Consider the following 4,496-nt stretch of genomic DNA (forward strand, 5'->3'; position numbering starts at 1 on the left):
ACACATGGGCTTCAGACTTTCCATCACAACCCTCAGCCCAAGAGCCATGAAGCAGCACCTGCAAGATCATGTGTCTGTGTGTGACCACTTTGTAATGTCTGTGTCCTGGGGGATAGATAGATGATAGATAGATAGATGATAGATAGATAGATGATAGATAGATAGATAGATAGATAGATAGATAGATAGATGAGAGATAGATGATAGATTATAGATGGCATGCTATCAGTTCTTAGGAGCATGGAAAGAAACAATTTGATTCATAGTATCTTAGATTTACTTTTTAGGATTTACCCAGAAACTGATAAACCTTCTATCTTTTTAGCCCTTTATTCAAAACCTACATACAAAAAACCAAAACAAAACCAAGCGTACATACACATACTTTTTACGCGTTCATTGTAAGAAATGCAGACGCTTCAGATAAGCATCAGAAAGAGAACACATCTCTTTTGATGACAGACGATCACAAGGCAAACTAGTATCTCGATGGGCGGAGTGTTTCCCAAAGGACGTTCCATGCGTTTTCTCCCATGTCGCTTCAAACAGCGTTTGTAAGGCAAGCGTGTTGATGTTTCTCGTGCTTACTCGGGCTTCTCTTCCTGTGCGCGCAGCGGATGAATTCAGGCTCACCAGCTCCAAGGTTGGCCCACTCGGAGCCTCTGCGCCAGGTCCCCATGCCTGCAAGGACCTTCTCTCTAACTCTGGAATTTTAGGCAGATGAGATGAGGCGGCTCTGAGCGGGGTTTCGGCGGCTCCCGGGAGCAGCTGACCCCTGTCCCTTGTACCACCCGCACAGCTAAGGAAGAGCTCAGTAAATAAGTAGCCACTTATCGCCAGGCTGGGGGAGGTACATAACTACTTTGACCCTCTCCTCAGAAAAAAACAACAACAAAAAACCCTGTTACGTGAACAGCTCAAAGGAACAAGTGTATTTGCATTGGAACAGAACCATGACCGTGGACAGTTCCACCCCTGCTCCTTTCCAATCGCGGTGATCTCTCTGATGCAGGAGTGTGACCCTGAGGCTCCCTGGTAGACCAGCACTTCTCAGACTGCCCTGCATACATAAGTCCCCAGCGATCTGGTCAGGTTGGTCAGGTTGCTGACTTGGTTTCCCTTGTCTCGGACAGGGTACGGAGCTCTGCATTTCTTTCTTTCTTTCCTTTTTTTTTTTTTTTTAAAGATTTTATTTATTTATTTGACAGAGAGAGACGCAGAGAGAATGTGGGAACACAAGCAAGGGGAGTGGGAGAGGGAGAAGCAGGCTTCCCACCAAGCAGGGAGCCCAATGCAGGGCTCGATCCCAGGACTCTGGGATCATGACCTGAGCCGAAGGCAGACACTTAATGGCTGAGCCACCCAGGAGCCCCTGAGCTCTGCGCTTCTAACCAAACTCCCCGGGGAAGCTGATTCTGCCCATGCTAGACCACACTCGGAGTCGCCCGGAGGCAAGGAGCCCTTCTCTTGTCCCATGGTTCTCAAGTTCAAGTTCAAGCTTTTCCCTGTGGCTCCTGGCCCGCTTGACCTGGCCCTAGGCCCAACCTCCACCTCTGTTTTCATTACTGCATGGTCCCCTGATCAACAGATGGCCCCTATCCAGAAAATATCAAGAATGCCAACAAATTAAAAGAGAAACAGACACATGATAGAAAAACCGATGAGAAACTTGAACAGGTGCTCACAAAACGGGATGTTTAGTGGCTGGTAAATGTGTGGAAGGAGCTGGAGTTCCTTACTGAGTAGGTGCCTCTTTCCCAGGCTGTGGGAGTCAGCACCTTCCCCGTGCCCCTGTGAAGACCCACCCTTCAGACAGCAGGCAGACCCCCGCCCACCCATGCCTGGGGCCGGATGTTGCTCCCAGGCCTTGTGTCCCCGGGGGCGGCCCTGCAGAACCGTGTGACCCAGCCCAAGTGACACACGCATCATCTGTCCTCAGGCAGGACAGCCAGGAAAACTGGAAAGAGGGAGGGGACAAGCGCGGGGAGGAAAAAAGCCCCGGGGAGAAGCCCCAGGGAGATGGGCCAGCCTCCAGTCCCGGCCTCTGCTTGGTGGGGGGCTTCACCGGTGTCCCCCCTCCTCTGGGCTGCAGGTGTGTGTGTCCCTGGGGCCTGCTAGTTAGCAACAGGGGAATTCTAGGTCCATCGGTCCTGGAGACAGAGGTCATCAGGCTGGCCCCAGTCCCGGCTTTCCCTGTTCTTCTCCGAGGGAAGGTTATTTATTCTTGTGGATGGGGCAAAGGAAGTAGGGGGGAAGGGAGAAGCGAAGGGAGGGGGGCAGGGAGGTGCAGAGAGTGCAGAGAGGAGTGGAAACGGGTTGCTCTTGCTGTCCCCGCACCCTGTGCCTCCCTCCTGCATTAGGTCTCTCCAGAGCCCCCTCCAGCAACAGTGCAGAAGGCATCCCCTCCATCAGGATACCTTTTCCTTCTTGGAGACCGTCAGATGAGACCAGCAAGACCCCGCGGCTAATGCCCTGACCACATTTCCTTGTCTTCCCCTCCCCAGAACCTCTTTGCCCCCAGCCCTGATTCTGTGCATTGCAGAGTCAGGAGCACAGGCCCTGAGTTTGATTGCCTGGGTTCAAGTTCAGGCTTTACCATTTACTTGCTGTGCAGCCTTGAGCAAGTGAATCAACCTCTCTGTACCTGCGTGCTCATCTTAAAAATGGGAGGACACCTTGGCGATTTGTCCAGAGGAGAAATACCCCCGGAAAGCCTGAGATCATTTTACAGATTACTGGCATTACTTTGGCTCTGGTGGTCTTATCATTGCCCATTTAGGGCTCTCTCCCCGGCCCTGCCTCTGGCCCGGGGCTTCCACAGAAAGAATGTGCGATGCGTGGGGCACCGGCCTCCCCGTGTTCCCAGGATGTGGAGCCCCGTGTGGCACATTCTCCTTCGTCATCTCTGCCAGCTCTCTGCCCCTACTCTGGGACCCGCCGGGTTCCTCCTCTGACGGACTCTGTCTACAACACTGTGTGTGCAAAGAAGGAGCAGCTCGACTCCTTCTTCTACTAAAATCTTCAGGCCCGGGCTGTCTAAGCTCCCGATACGTAAACGGGCCAGAGGTGGCCTCTGTCTACTGGCCCCAGCTTGTTTCTTTCTCCACCGCGGGCTGAGACCCGTTAGCTCCAAAGCCCACTGGCACCAAACTCGCATTTTTACACATCCAGTGATTTTTAAAATAGCCCAGACAAGCTGATTTTTCACCATTTAGGACCCACCTGCTTTGTACGCCCTGTGAAGCCTCGCCAGACAGCTGTGATCTATTGACAACACAGGATCTTGCTGTTATGAGACCCCAAGCAGCTGCTGGAGGTCTCTGACTCAGACCCCCCCCTCCCCCCCTCACCGCGCTGCTGCCAGCCCCTCCCACAGGAGTCCCCTTGCCCTCCTCCCCTCCCAGGCGGGACCTGCCCCCTTGCCAAGAGCCTCCACAGAACAAATATTTAAAGTCATGTAATAAAATCCAAATAAAAACCCATATTAAGCTAGAAATACAAGAAAAAACTATCATATTAACGTATCAGAAACCAACAGCAAAATCACACGGGAACATAAAAGTGTAAAACACCAGAAGACTGTTTTTCATAATGTTGGATCCATAAAGGCCATTCTGAGCATGGCATGAAAGCCGGGTACCTGGAAGGAATCTAGCAGGCTAAGTCAGATTTTAAAACCAGCCAAGTTCAAAGACAAACGAGTTTCTGCAGAATACATTTGCAGCACATTTCATTCCCAGCTGCTAACAACTTCAATGAACGCCACCTGGTTTAATCAGGAAGCTTGCGAGCCATCTCAGGACCAGAGAGAAAGAAATCGGCCTGGAGACACCTGGTATCCGGGACAACAGTCCCAGGATCACCTGAGAAGTGGGCTGGCGAGAAGCCCCTCAGGCCGTGGCAGCCACAGGACCAGGGCTGGCAGCCTTGCTGGGACTGTGCCCACTGGTGGCTCTGGATGCCAGGTGGGGCTGCTGCTGTTGTTCCCAGACACCTTCTGGATGGATCTTACAATGAGAAGTCTAGCGCGGGTCCATCTGTTTGGTGGACTCCCAGCAGGAGAGGCTGGGAACGAGTATCTGATTTCTGCAGTGGAAGCCAATCTCTCCATCCCAAGGGTGCTCGTGCAGGGAACTGCCCCAAATAGAGGACAAGTGTCTAAGAGGCAAAAAGAATAGCAAAGGTTCACTACAGTCAAACCCTCTGGCTGCCCCACATGGACACACGCACGCACACACACTCATGCACGCATACACACACGCACACACTCCCACCCTTCAATAAACAAATTCACAGAAGAAAACGTTACATGTTTTTCTTTTATATGCTGCTCTTATGCCTCATACCAACAAAAATTCCCTCTTTTCAAAAGGTGACCAGGACACATCAGTTACTGCGTCCAGCTCCAAACCAGCTTCCAATTCCAATCCGGAGTAGAGCACCTGTGTCCCCTCTGGCTTCTAGGGAGGCTGAGAAAGTGAGTTTGTGGTTCACAT

The 4,496-nt window shown here is 51.8% G+C and overlaps 1 long non-coding RNA gene across 1 annotated transcript; it reads right to left on the bottom strand.

The window, feature by feature from the left end:
- Positions 1-316: 316 nt before the first annotated feature.
- Positions 317-4,496, bottom strand: LOC125282646 (uncharacterized). Its single transcript, XR_007189768.2, has 2 exons — positions 4,310-4,496; positions 317-4,158 (listed from the first exon to the last, which is right to left on the bottom strand). It is a non-coding gene; the product is annotated as an uncharacterized LOC125282646 (long non-coding RNA).

This window comes from Ursus arctos, unplaced genomic scaffold (genome assembly GCF_023065955.2).
Source record: "Ursus arctos isolate Adak ecotype North America unplaced genomic scaffold, UrsArc2.0 scaffold_21, whole genome shotgun sequence".
NCBI lineage: Eukaryota > Metazoa > Chordata > Mammalia > Carnivora > Ursidae > Ursus > Ursus arctos.